Below are 15,312 nucleotides of genomic sequence, written 5' to 3'. Positions count from 1 at the left end.
ACCATGGAGCTGCCTCAAAGACCAGCTGGAGCAGGGTCTTCCCATTCCCACAGAAGCTTTGCCCAGTCACCAAACAGCCTTCTCAGAACATGGCTGAAAGCCAAAATGTGCATCTTTTTGGCCTTGCTCCTCAAATGCAACTGGACACCTAAATCATTAGCTTCCCAGGCAAAATATGGGTTTTAAGGCACAGCATTTACTTGAAAAGCTCCAAGCCCAATGCTGCAAACTTGATCCATGTTGCCAGAAAAGCCTTTACTTGTGCAACTAAGGTACGGTCCTGGGGTTTGCAGGATCAGATCCTTTGTTCAGACATACTTCAAAAATTGTGTGAAAAACAGTATATTTGTATTTACCTTCTTCAGTTGCTCCTGTAAAGCAATCTTCAGTTACAGCCACCCAAAAAGGTCACTCTTCTTACCCTGCAGAGAAAGGAGGTAACACACGTGACTCTGGGTCAGTGTCAGCAGCAGCACCCAAAGCATTTTCATTGGCACCACATTTGCAAGTACAAACATAAATAAAGCAACAAATGAATCTAATCATGTTTAATGGTGAATGACTTTCAGAGAGAGTTAATAAAAACAATCAAGTCACAGGACTGCTGCTTATCAGTACCAGCTAGTGTGAGGTTCTTCAGTTCAGCACAAACAACTTGGTCTTTGGGAGGAGAAAAAGAGAAGCAAAAAACCCCACGGAGATGAGACATCTTTGTTCTCTAACATAAACTTTCTTAATCTTGATGTCTATCAATCTATTTTCAGTTTGAATAATAAATGAGTTCAGTTCTTTGTTTCAGAAATCTGACTGTTGTCTGCATGGGTTCTCCTTACTTAAGGCATTTTAAGACCATTTGTACTTGCTGCTATTTTATCTTCTGGATCCTTTCTTTTTTCTCATCCTTTTCCATAGAGACACGGTCCTAGATGAGATTTTAGAACTAGCTGCATCTTCCTAATTCAAGAAGTTGTTTACTGTCTTGGGATATCTTCTCATTAAGCATTACCAAGAGCACGCCAAGCATGCCAAGGTGGTGAGAGCAGTGGGTATTAAAAGGAGGAATAATTAAAGTGTATCTTTATAAAAAGTAGGAGGGAGAAAACAGCACGTGTAGGTTTTTTTTACCCTGTATATTACTGCATCTTGTGTACTCTCTCTTATGCAAAAGAGTATGTAATCTTTTAAGAAACATGACAATCTGCCACTTTCTGTTCATGTAATTGGGATCAACATATGGTACAAGAGAAAAGAAAAACATTTGTTTATTAATTTAGATCAAGTTACTAACTCAAACCACTAACAGCATTCAGAATTAATTCCACATCAATTGACCAAATACCTTAACAGAGTAAAATTATAACATAATTTCACTAAAATGTTGGTCTTCTGCCACAGGGGTACAGAGTAATATGTAATATAGACAGAAAGAAACATGCGATAATTTGGTGACACAGATGACTTCATACGAAACGGAAAGTCAGTGACATGTGGATGTGTAAGACAGAGCTACGTGAAACTCCATTTCATAAAATTCACATAGTGATGTGGAGTTTTGGGGGTGTTTGTGAAACTCACCAAATGGTAAGTTGTGCTATTTACATCACTAGGTGAAGCTTTTTACTGAAGCAGTAAAATACCAACCTCTGGGAAAAATCAGAATCTTCACTAAGTTCTTTCAAAAGAATATGAACTCATTTGCCATTTATTTTGGAAGGAAAAATGTTTTCACAATGAGAATGTGGCATTACTTCTTTACCATTGAAACCTGATTATTGTTAGCTGGGAGAAAAAAAGGTTACCTTGAGATGAAATGAATATTGGTTTTATCTGTTGCTCACTGGCACTTTATTTCATTTTTATTTTTTATGTTTTCAGTGAGAAGCTCTTCACAGTTCTTGTAATGCAGTACCAGAACATCACGGGCCAAAATTTGTACATGTTTGCTGTATAGGAAGCCCTCTGTGCCTTGCTGAGGTACACATATAAGACATTCCTGATTCTGCACTGTAAAGGACATAACACTACTCCATCATAATAGGTCAGGGCTCACCTTCCTGAGAGTATGTAAAACAATACATCTTTTATGTAAAATACATGACCTCTGACATGTGATGTGCTCTTAGATTAGCAACAATAAAGGCTTTTATCCTGCTTTGCTGCAGGGGTTATCTTGGGTTTGACACTTTAAACCTCTTTTCATATTTATCTGTTTTATAAATTTTCTGGGTATTTGGCAGTCAGATCCTTATTTTGGCAGTATTTTGGCAAGCAGACTTCATTTCTACCCTGAGTCTTCACGATAGCAAATGAACCATCTTAAAATGTACTTTTTAAGGAAGCTGCTGAAAATTACACGTTTGCATAAAATGTGCATTCAGGATCTCTTTGGGCAGTGCTGGAAAAGGCAGGTATCATTTTCTAAACACATTTGTCATGCGTGACCCAAACACACTCCAAGGAAACCCGGCCCAACAACCAGCTGCTGGGAGACCAATAGGGTCTACAGAGGGCTGAGGAGGACTCAGCTCTCCTCACAAATTACTCCCCGATTGAAATCCAGACTGCTTTAATTTGTGGTTATCAAACGCCTACTATTATATGTTACCTGGCTTTCAAAAATACGGATAATCTACCATTAAAGTTAAAATGAGCAGCAGAAACAGCTGTTCCCACCTGTGAAAATTTCTCATTAATAGTCCAAAAGTTGAGTATCTCAAAACGTAGAAACACAAATACAGCCTTTCCTCCTGAAAATGTTTATACGGGTGAGCGAATTGATGTAGGCAACATACATTCCTTCCATCATGCTGTCTTTAAGATAAACACAAAGTACCATCAACACTGTAAGTGTGTGTGTGGAGCAAACAAAGAAAAAATCCCATCCTACCAAAGCAAGACATTTCGCTACACTCATATTTTCCCCCCAAGGAGATGATTAAAATAGAAAACCAAACCACAAACAAAAATCCACTTTGCAAGCAAGCAGCAGTGGTCCTCTGCCTCACGAGCAGAGAGAAAGTCTCCAAGTACCCTCAACGCTACCTCCACGGTTCAACTGATCCCGCACACGAGGAACAGTCCATGCAAACCTCTGTGCCCTGCACAGATTTTACCTGATATTCCTGAAAATGTCAGGTTTGTTCACCACGTGCCTCAGTTTACCCACCAGTGAGATAGGTAATTGTAACATATATTGGGTATAAAGATACTTTTTAAAACAGCGTTTTTGGCAGGATTTTGGAAAGACAACAATAATCTTAATAAGAACATGACCTGAACCAGTGCCATAAGCTCTTCCAACAGAAAGCTCCACTACTGTGCTGGATCAGCTCCTACCTATTTACCAGATACCAAGGGACCAGCCAAAGATCAGAGGCTTTGCCATTACACCTGCTGTTGGGCTGGACCTTGTCACTTTTCTGATCCCACATTTATTTGATTTAGTGAGCTCCTCCTTCAGGGCAGCGAGGTCATTCCAGGGAGGCTGTAGGATGGAGCCCCAACTCAGAGATCACAGCAAAGCCAAATTTAACCAATAACACAGAGAATACTCAGAAACAGAGACCACTACAGAACGAAAGTCTACTTAAAACTCTTAACATTTTTACTAATATCTAAATGAGAACAGCCTTGGGTATAGCCAAAAATAGATTAACAAGGACCTTGATCCCACACAAACTGGCTCTGAGTAATTTTACACAGGAAAGTAGAACACCAGTTGAGCTGCTCCTCTGCTCAGAATTATACATGTACATTTTTTTTGTCAGTGTCCCAGCCCTGAGAAGCCTACAATTTATTATAAGAAACCTAAAGCAGGAAAGGAATCTCCCCTTCACTACCTAGAAAGCACACTTTTATTAAAAAAAAAAAAAAGAAAGAAAGAAAAAAAAAAAAGATAAAACAGACACATGTGCCTGATAGCACAAGAAAAAATTGGTTTTGAAATTAGATTTTGATTTATTTTTCTTATATAAGACCAGCTGAAATGTATTTAATGTGTCTGATTAAAATATTTACTAAAAAGCTTCCTGAAAGTTTTAAAATACCAAAACCTGATCACCAAAATAAGCACTTCTGTGCAGTAATTTCTTCTAAATACAGTGAACTGTAACCACCTAATACAGCTGTTCTTTCCCCTCAAAACTCCGAGTCACATTCAACTGCACACAGGCTGAAATATGAAATATGTCTTACTATTCTCATAATCATTATTTTCTTGTCCTATGCAGGAAAAGACACAGTCTGTGATTTTATCAACTGTACATTTCTAAGAGAAAAAAATAAATGTTTTTTTATTTAGTATTTCACTAATTCTGAAAAAACAGGATGCACACTGATTGTGGAGAACAACATCTGATACCAGGGAGACTCGTCGGCCAGTCCTGCACTCAGGTTACTTTCCTCACCCAGTGCACTCAGCTGGGTTACTTGCACTAACACACAAATCACGTGTAGAACGGCTTTGAGGACGGTCAGTAGTAGTCTCTTCAGTTTTGTTGTACCTATTTTATTTTTAAAGAGCTATCTAGATACCTGAAAAAAAATATATTAGACTAAATACTTCAAATAATCTGAGAGAGAAATTTGTTTTCTGACCACCATCAAGGTGGCCACCTTTTATTGTGCAGCATATATTAAATCTCAAGAGGCATGGCACAGGAGATTTTCTATACCAGGAGTCATTACCACCTCTCCAGAAAGTGAAATGCAGGTGAACAGTAAAACTGTGAGAGACTAAGTGCACTTCTTCCACTTCGCTTTGAAGAGGGGGAAGTGGATTTGGTACAGGCCAAAACACAGGGATCTCAATTCGCTACCTTGCTGCTTCTCAGTGGAAGGAGGGAGCAAATCATACTGTATTTTCATTTTCAGTCATTAGCAGGCTGTTCAGAATCTCTGGCTGGTGCTTATTATTTATTCCAAACAGAAATAAAATAAAATAAAAATAAATAGCAGCACGAGGACAAAGCTATGCACAGCACATTTGCTCTTTGAAAATAACATTACCTTTCAAGTCCACCGTAACCTTGGAAAAGAATAACTCGGTGTAAGCCAAATCTACAAAACTAATCACGATCCATTCCTCCCCCGCTTTTTAACAGCTCTTACAGGGAACACAAGGGTGCAGTTCGCAGGCAAGTTGGGAACAGCTCGCTTCCAACACGGGATCTGCACCACGATCGCTCAGTCCTGCATCTCTGACTGATGGATTGCTTGTTTGCCTCTCATGTGTGACAGCGCTGGCCCTCACCGAATCCATCCCAGGTGAAGGGAACGCACTCCCAGGAGCCACCCAGCCTGTCAGGTGAGGAGAGGCCATCCCCGAGCCAGATCCCATCTCCCTCAGCCAGATCCCACCTCCCCGAGCCAGGGGCCACCATCTCCCGGAGCCAGAGCCAGCCATCAAACGCCGCCGCCTGGCTCGTATCGCCAGATCTTCCCCGTTTCTTAAAATAACTCCCCGTGCCTCAGTGCCAGCCTTAACCATTTTATGCCTGTGCTACAACTCTCCTCCTGAAACTCGACCTCTCCCGGTGGCAGCAGCGGAGGGATGCCCGCTCCGAGCGGCGGCCGCGGGACTGCCGTGGCTGCGAGCAGCGGGGCCAGTCCCGCAGCGCTGGCCCCGCCGCTGCCCGGCCGGGACCCACCCCGGGGCCTCGGGCAAGGCTGGCGCTTCCCCAGAACGCCACTTTCCCCACACGCACACAGAGCAAGGGGACACATTTCCGCCCCTGTGCCGTGACCCCGGCGCTGCTCGGGGGCACTTCCCAGCCACAGCCCCCCCCCGCCACCCCTGTCCCGTCCCTTACCTGGCAGGCGAGTGACACTCCTGGTCGTGGTCATGTGAAAATATTTTCGAGGTATCCTTTAACAGCCTTTAAATATTGAAGCCTAAAAACAATATTTGCTGTTTTACCTTTTGAAGCTTTAACAAAAGCTTTGTTTTAGCATTTACCTCGGTGTGCAATAAGAGTTAATAATCAAATCCGTCCCAACCCCCACGAATGTTAAACAAAAAGATAAAAGAAATGCAAATAGCTATTGTCATGGAAAGTTAAAGTACCTGTCTGTATTTTTAAGTGAAAACTATTATCTCTATCAATCAAAATTTAAGAATACAATAGCACTAATCACACGAGGTGCTTTGACTGAGGTACTTTTCCTCATAAAAAGTTGTTTTTTTTTTAACTGGTGCATAAAAGTAATACACTTACAATTAGACACGGTATTTGTAATTTTGTTATTAAAAAACCTCAGCAGTCTTATTGTTAATAAATGCCTCTGAGTCTGTAGGCTGATTCGTACCCAAGAAGACCAAAGTCCCTACATATTTTAATAAGGTTGATGAAATTTTATTCAGATTCTCACACTTTCCAACATGTGGTGGAACAGCACACTCTTCTGTTTGAGAGGAGTTACTCAAACGAAGGAAATAGTTAATTGGGAACCAAAACTACTACTCCTGGCCTCGCCGCACATTTTCCACATTTCTCCAAGCGCTGTCTGTGCTTCAACCCTCAGCCTCCAAGACGTGCCCTTTGTCGTCTTTTCTTTAATTTCTGATGCCAATTCCCTCCCGTCGGACCCCGACGCTCTCCCAACCCAGCACACATTACGTATACACTGTGTACATTGTGCAGGCACACCACACGGATTCTCTCCAAAGTCATTTTTAAAACTAATTTGTCCAGACGGAATCAGAAACCGAGCTGCGCAGTTAATAAGTGCAGGAGCGAGCGACAGTAATTACGCCTGTACTAAAAGAAAGAGCCCGAGATTAAAATACCTATAAGTAAATAGTTGAGGCAGGATGCCATTATGCAAACTCCACTCTCGGGGAGGGATGTCTCCCACACTGAGGAGCAACAGGACTGTCATTTTTTCCCCCTGCAATATCAGGTTTCCTACTCCACAGCTCTGGTACTCTGCATCATGGCTAACATCTCTAGTGTGCTATTAATATCAATGAAGAGACGATTCAATTTCCACATAAGAAAAACCTCCCTATTACAGCGCAGACATTCGAGTGAGGACCCTTGCAAAGGAAACAATAAAGACCAGAGGGTTGCTTTTTTTCCCCCCCCCCCCCCCCACCTTTTTTTTTTTTTTTTTTTTTTTTTTTTTTTTTTTGCTGCTTCTTTTGCAGTTCTGCGTTGCTCACTGTTTGAAAGCTTTTAGCTAACAATGGAAGCATTATCTTCAGGACAGTTACAAAACAGGATTTGTTAGTACAAAGAATAATAACACCGAACTCATCCCCCCCCACCCTGCCACTTCCCCGCCCCGCAAATACCTGCCTATTGCAATATGGCATTTAGTACTTGATTCAGAAGTCTATTCCAGAAAACACCTGTATTCTTGATCTAATTCCCTGCAACAAACTCCTTCAGCGGACTAGTTTTGCTCAAGGAGGTTTGGACAACTACAAACAAACAAATATTTTGTGCATTTATAAAATGGAACAGAAACAAAAATATCTTATTCTACCGAGTGCAAACTTACCCATTAATGAGGAAGAAAAAGGCTTAGAGCTGTACAGTAATTCCCAACCAACTGCAAAAAGTTGAGAGTTTGAAAACACTAAAGCACTTTTGACTATCCAGCCTTTCTGTGCTTCAACACTGGCTGCAGTGTAAGGAAGGACTGAAGGTATGTGGTCTAAACACAACAAAAGCCACTGCCTTACTCTAGATTAAATATGCAGGAAGAGGCCCCTTTGCATAAACACAAACACTCAGCAAATGAGTAACTGGCTCAAATCAGACGCCTGCTGTGCATTCTACCTGTCCTGATCTCTGACAAGCTACACAGCTTGTTTAAGGGGATAGGAGCTGCAAAATCAAATCATAGCGCTAAATGCTCTGCTCCTCTGATAGTAAATAACAACAGCACCAACAACTCCACGCCAAACATTCATTTCTAATCTAAGCATTGCTCTGGCACAGAGCTGACTCGTGTGCTGTGCCCACTTTGGCTCAGCCACCCATCTCACCAGAGCAGAAGAAACACAACCAAACACCACCTGTAAAATTAATTTTCACTAACTGTACTGAAATCCAATACATTCCCAGCCCAGCCTCTTCTTCACAAGGATTTAAAATTAATACAGACTTTTGGTTGAGTTGACAGACTAAACCTGCATTTGGTTTCACTGTCCCTGTTTTGCTTACTATATAAAAGACATTCCAGACATAGACCTATTTTGGCTGTTATGAATCACTACAAAATACACACCTATTTACTAGTTTATTTGGGGAAAAGGAAGAAATTTCTGAAGTGTTCCTTAAAAACATTATTTTCAAAATATTGCTCTCATAAAACATTGCTTCCAAACTATATTTACTTCAAAAAACAACTAAATTAGAGACTGTGATAACCACCAAACACATCTAAACATTTATTATTATAATTGAATATACATAATTATATACTTTGATTTACTCTTCCTTCTAGAGAAATAAATTATTTTTTTAGTCTCATTTATCCTTCCAGAAATAGAACGAAGCAGCACGATTTTAAAGCAATTGGAATTCACCAGTGTCCCTTCCTAACTTAAGGAGTCAAATCACATTGACCTTTTATTGTAAGTCCTAGCTACATGTTGGTTTTGGTAATTTAATTATTTTTTAATAACTTGCAGTATTAAATGATTGCCATTGAAACACAAATAAGATTATACTCCTCTGCCTTACTCTCTGGTGCTCCAGACTACAGCATAACATGGATGACACGACTGCGTCCGGCCCCGAAATTTCATTCTGAAAGAGCACTTACACACAGGCAGACACAGGAAAATTCAGCCTTTGAGAGATGCAACACGCATTTACTGGATTCTCAAGCATGTGTCATAGATTATTTCAAAGGATACTGGATATAATTCACAGTTTTAATGGGGATTGAGCGTGTTCAGTTCCACTGAGCACTTGTACAGTATGGAGGGAGTTTTTACTTTTCCTTGGATAAACTCACCAGGTTAAAGCACAAAAACACTGATAACGTGAGCTAGTCAAGCCTAACAGGATAAAAATCCTCTAAGAAAGAATCCTGCGAGAAATTTTAGAGCCCCTGTGTTGTTCACCATTTTTACATTGAAATGACCTTCCAAATAAGGTGTCAGATAATACGGTTCACATAGACGATACCGATCTAACCTTGATGCAAATAAACCATAGAACAAAATTTAATCAGTATATCACTGTGTAAAAGCCTTTGTCCATCCCAATGGAGCTTCTAATGACTGTTTTGGCAGTTCTGGCTGGTAGTTATGCCTCCCTGCTCATATATATCTCATACTGGTTGAGCAAGCTAATGGAACTGCTGTTAGTGGAATCCAATATTAATACCCTGCATCATGCAAAACTGGATGCAACTGAATATATTACACAATTACAGGTAGTATCTAATTCCATAGGTATTAGATACTGGTCTCTAAATTAATATTTTAATAGAGAAAGTGATACAAATGCTACATTTCAGGTAAGATATCTATGAACTCTGGATCTGCCGGTCTTCCTGCTGTAAGCCTGCTCTACACTCACACAGCACAGACACAGGACCCTGACAAAAATTGGCAGGCAAGCTTTAGATGCTGAGTGACACATACTGATGCACAGAGTCAAAGATGTCATCTTCATACAAGCTCCACTAGTTATGAGCTTGAGAGAAAAATGAAACAAAAAAAAAAAAAATCCAAAATAAACCAAAAAAAAAAAAAAAAAAAGTAGGGGGGGAGAGTGGAGCAAGACCTCCAGAAAATAAACAGAGTGTACAGTTTCAAAGGCTACAGACACAGACATTTCATTGTTCAAGCCAATTATCAGTGGAAAATAATAACAACAGATGGATTCAGAGTCACTGACTTTTCATATGCACTTCATCTCTGCACAACAGATGATGAAATGCGAGAGCTATCTCGGAAAGGCAAAACATCTTTCAGTAAAAGAACTCTATACTCCAGATGGGGACCTTCTAAGGCAGCTGATTATCTTCTTATAATGTTGTAAGATAGACTTACTAAAACATTTCCAGAACTGATCAGATCAGATGAGCACAATGGCAGCATTATGAGGAGTAAGTTGCTCCAGTCTCAGACTTGTGACTGGACTACTCAGAGATTTCGATGGGGTAAGAGCTGCCTATCCCCATTTCCACATCAAGTACTGGCTCTAAAAAATGGCCCCAAAGCTGCTGCTCCCAGTCTGGGCAAAACATGGGGCTCGGCTTTGTGTGGAGAGGGGATGCAGACATGGGGCCACAGAATCAGTGTCAGCAGGAACTGGTCCCCAGTAAAAGTCCCACTACCACGAGCAAGGTGAGCCCCCTCACCTTCTGCAAACACACATTTCACACAGGGACACAAGCAGAGGACAAAACATGTTTACAAGCAGGACAGTTTCCACTATAATTGCCAGATGTAGAGGGAACTCATCACCTAGGAGCCTACAGCAATGTAAGCTGGGAGTAAGCTCATCCAAGTCAATGGAGTTACACACCCACAAAAACTGGTGCGAGGCACAAGAAAGACATAAATTCTTTCTTACAAAGCCTTTACAAAAACCCATCTTTTTATGGGAAATAAAAAATTGCTTTCAAAGGGAAATAACAAACACATGTAAATTTTGGTGGTTCCGGTGATAAGCAGTTCCAACAAATGTCACAAACACCTACCTAGCACAACCTTCTCCCACTCAACCTGAATACCACAAAGTATGTGTTTTTGATCACATGAATCAGGTAAGCCACAATCTCAAAACTTAAAATAAAAAATGAGTAGTGGAAAAATTAGCTCATTAATCTTTAAGACAACATTTCTTTAATGGAAGAATACTACATAAGTAGCACATTAAACTGAACTGGTTGCCATTTCCACAGTTTCTTCTTCAAAACACCGCAAGGAAAATCTAAAAAACGGCACGCTCTGTAAATCGATACCGCACACCGAGGGGGAGCGATACACAACACACACACTCTGAACTTGCACCTACTGCTAATTTATTTCACAAGTTACAAAATATTTCTGAAGTAGGGGGCTGTTGGCTTCACAAATGTGAAGGGAAGAGATGAGTTTGTGGGCACAGCGTTTCCCCTCTTTGTGAACTACTTTGTCAAAAGTAAATTCACAGGGGAACATACGAGCAAAGAGTAAATTTTGCCCAGGGCAAAATTCTGCAACTGCTTTAAGAAGCAAACAAGAACACAAAAGATGTGTAATACAACCATCTGGCTCTACTCATGCTATATCAATAATCCCCAAAATTTATCCCCACCCCCTTAATCAACCCACACTGATGCCACAAAACCAAATGGCATCACTTATGCTTCCTGCCCATCACATTTTGAAATGATATTTAATATGCATACAGTACATATTTGCATGTTAATCAATTTCTTTAAGAAAAAAATATTTTTGCTTCTTTAGCTATTAGTTCTGCTTTTTTCTACTTATTCACACCGGGATCTCTAAAACCACCAAGAAAGTCCTTGTGGTAACGATACTCTCATATCAACACAGCATCTCAGGTATCAGGATAATGTACCGGTCAAAATTTCAATCTCTTCTTCTCTCTAGTTTTGTGTCACAGTGTGAAAATAGCAGAGGGTGAATAATAACGTGCCAGCAAAATTAGCTGTTCAAGAAACACGGGTAAGCCGATCCGTTTTGAACTCGAGGTTGGATGCATTTCTAAGCATTACCCTATTTGGGATGCAGGGAAGGAGTGACAGAGGGAAAGCGGGGTATCCTATGTGTCTTTTATTTTGAAGATTTGCACGAATTTTTCAGGCCTCCCCCATCCAGGAGCCAGCCTGCTCATGAAGGAGGAAAATGGGAAACTCCTGGCTACAGACGGAGGACAAGCCTCCGCTGTGCTTTGCCTGAGCACCGCTCTCCCTTCCCACCCCAAGCCTGCAGTGGAAGACCACCTCAGGACAGAAAGCCATCCATGCAAAGTGTCCAAAAGGGTGGCTCCACGATTGCTTGGGGGAGGTATTGTTTTCTTGAGGGAAAATCATCCTCATAACCATCATGATTCATACCACGAGCACACAACATGAAATCGGTACCAAAAACAACACTACAAAGACAGTCTCTCTCTGGTGCTTCACCGACCAATGGCCACGGCCCCAGGGGCTGACTCAGAGCTCCTCTTCTTAATCAACTTTTCTGCAACAACATACCCTGGCCCAAGCCCTGCCTCTCCCTGTGGCTGGCTGGCACGCTCCCCGTGCCTGGTGCTGCTCGGGGTACACGGCACCATGGGGACGGTGCCCCACAGCCCTGCTGCAACACGAACAGATGGCTGTTACACAGAGCAGGAGAAATACAAGCCCTGAGCACTCATGGCATAGGTGGAAATGTTTTGCAGTTATTTTCTTTGGAAATAAGCATACGTATAGCAGTTATGTCTGCTCCCTCATCCAGACTACCAACCTGAGATCACAAACACTTTGTTAATTTTTTTTTTTAAATCCACTTTTGGATTGCTTCTGCTGTTTCTATGGCTTGACTTGTACAGCCTCTTTGTAAGAATTGAAAACAGTCTCCCACAAACACACGAATGGGCAAATGGTTTAGAGAGCTAATCCACACCTGGGCTACGTAAAAGGGGCTCATATTTTCCAAACAGAAACACAACCCCTTTTATATATGAACCAGATTTGGATCCAAATGCTAAACCCTTCACCACATCCTACGTGGGGCTCTGCAATGGTCACAGGGAGTGGTGGTGGGTGCTGGCTGCGCTGATGGCAGCCACGGACGAGGAGCCGCCATGCCCTTGGACTTGGATGCAAAGGGCAGAGCCGTCCTTGGTTACACCACGGAGAACGCAGGGTAATCCCCATCCTGCACACGCCTCTTACAGAAGAATCTGGCCCTGTCTTGTTACTCTTGTTAGAAAAATGAAGGCTGTGACAAAAAATAGCTGAGAACTACATCTTGCCGATGCCAAAATACAATAATAACATGTTCAAAGATTTAATTTAGAAGACTACAAAGTCTAGCTCATACATCATAACACCTTGAAATAACACTTTAAGGTCAAATCCTGTGCATTTTTGGAAACCACCAAAACATAATGAAGTTTTACTTAAACACAGCATTTACATTTATAACGCATTTCAGATTCTTCAAGTAAGCTAGACCACATGCTAGGAAAATGTACTTCCCACAACATACAAATTAAGTCATGTACAGCCTTCCCTCCACAGGCTGAACAGCCACCGGCACAAAGGGAAGTCCTGTGTATAGATCAAAGGCAGCATGTGGACCTCAGAACATTATTTTTTATATTTTGTTTTTAATTGGCAAAACATCAAATCCCACTAGCAGTTTATTTTTGTTGCCTTCCTTGCCCCTTTCCTACCTCTCCCACTTATTTCACAACGGAACATTTTTAAACCACCAGAAGTCTTTGTGGCAAAGATGATGTCATACTGACACAAGATCAGGTGTGAGGTATGGTATGAATAAATACTTATCCGCAAACACATTTAATTTTCAATGGTTGGGCATCAAGAGACAAAGAAGTTCTTATGCAGACATATTAGCTGAGGATTTCATTTCGAATGGTCTGCATTTAAAAGTGCAGAACAACACATAGTGCAAGTCTAGAAGAAAAAGGAAAAAGAAAATCCCTACAAAAAACCAAAACCCCTTGTACCTTCCTTCTTGGTTTTGGGAAAGCAATGCACAGCTCTGCTCTTCATAGTAATAAATATATGGTGCTTGATTACTTTGTCTTTTAAGTCACCGATACCATACAGGACAATTGTCCTTTATGCTCTGGCAATAAAACTCTCCCTATGAAAATAAATATGTATTTTAGAGTAATCAAGCAGGAACTAATTTTGTACTTTTTCACAAGTAGCCATTTACTTTGGCACCAAATGCTAATGTGTAGAAGAGAACGCAGTATATGCTCTAACCCAAGAAAAATTAGACTTGAAAATTAATACACAGTGGAAGACAAATTTAAAGCAGCTTTCTTGTGTTCTGACATAAGAATATAAAAATGACACGAGCAACTAAAGATTAGTTTACATACTTTTCAATCACAGCTGCCGCTCAGTAACCACAATACCTTTAAAATGACATTCCACCAAAACAGATATGGTTTGGCTGCAACAGCAGCAAGACACAGTTAACGTGAAATTAAAAGGGCATTTTTTATTTACACACATCGTGCAGCGCTGAGCCCCAGCACAATTACAATGGCAAGATTTTTAGCATGATTAATTTGGAAATAATCTAGTGATAAATAGAGTGCAATGCAAGTGATTCTGCTGAGCAAATTTTTATCGCCAGTCTTAGATGTCAAAACACAGTTTCAGGGACAGAGAGAGAACGAGTCACATCTTCTTGGTTAATATTTAATTGGGTGCTAAAGATTCCTCCTAAGGACCTCTGAACCATCACTGACAGCCCCACAAGATGTCCCTGTCTGTGAAACAGATACCAACCCTTTCTGTATAAACTAACATTAAATTTAATCAAACCATTCAATTAATAAATCACTTCAGTGGACATTGCAGCCCAAGCCCTGTTTAATTACATAATTTTAAAAATATTTGCACACTGCAACCACTAAGATTGGCTCTGAGGTTTCATAATACACACTTAACACTTGAGTTGGAGAACAAATTTATTTAATAAATGCAGAGCTAAGTACAATAATGCCACTCCACTCAAACTGCAAAAATCACTTAGCATCTCCTGCGAGAAAAAGCAAATAAACTTTTTACTTATTTAAACGCACGTCCCCACGATCACCAGCTCTGGCAGAAGCCACCTCCTTTCTGCCCTTGTCCCTGCAGTCAGTGGGATGCCCAAGCCCAGGAAGGGGTAGCAGAACTGGTGTCCCCCACCACGGCACAGAGCATCCCCTCTGCTCCACCTTCACATGGACTCCCTGGCCTCCCTCTCTCCTTGCCCTCTGCCTCCATTCTTTCCTCCTTGCTTTTCACTCTATTTCATCCTGTGTTGCTCTTCTGCCCCTTGTTCTCTGCTGTTTATTGGTGTTCCAGCTCCCTCTCCCCATTCCCATCTCAAGCTCCTGCCCTGAGTTTCCTACACCTGCTCTCTTTCTCACTACCATCTGAGATAGCTGAGGTGAAAAAAGCTAGTTGGGAAAAAACCCACAACAAACAGGACAGAGGGAAGAGGCTGGGGAGGAGAGCAGGGAAAGAAAACAGTTTAGTAAGGTCAAGCAGAACTACACAATTTCCAGCAACAGCAAGAGATGCTCCAGAGCACTAGGATGAAAAATAAAAGCCATGGACCAAGTGTATTACATGAAGCAGGATTCAGGTTCT

The 15,312-nt window shown here is 41.1% G+C and overlaps 1 protein-coding gene across 12 annotated transcripts in view; it reads right to left on the bottom strand.

The window, feature by feature from the left end:
- Nucleotides 1–15,312, bottom strand: part of FOXP1 (forkhead box P1) — a 383,544-nt gene that overhangs the window by 220,797 nt on the left and 147,435 nt on the right. For 10 of the 12 annotated variants that reach the window (XM_032121320.1, XM_032121318.1, XM_032121319.1 and 7 more), the window contains one exon: nucleotides 357–422. The gene's annotated coding sequence lies outside the window, so the exon portion shown is untranslated. Of the gene's footprint in view, nucleotides 1–356; nucleotides 423–5,810; nucleotides 5,893–7,503; nucleotides 7,609–15,312 lie in introns of those variants that run through there. The other 2 variants (XM_032121322.1, XM_032121321.1) reach the window with 2 other exon arrangements.

The sequence above is a fragment of the Corvus moneduloides genome, chromosome 11 (genome assembly GCF_009650955.1).
Source record: "Corvus moneduloides isolate bCorMon1 chromosome 11, bCorMon1.pri, whole genome shotgun sequence".
NCBI lineage: Eukaryota > Metazoa > Chordata > Aves > Passeriformes > Corvidae > Corvus > Corvus moneduloides.
Note: the sequence above shows the minus strand (reverse complement) of the source record. Positions and strands in the feature narration are given on the sequence as shown.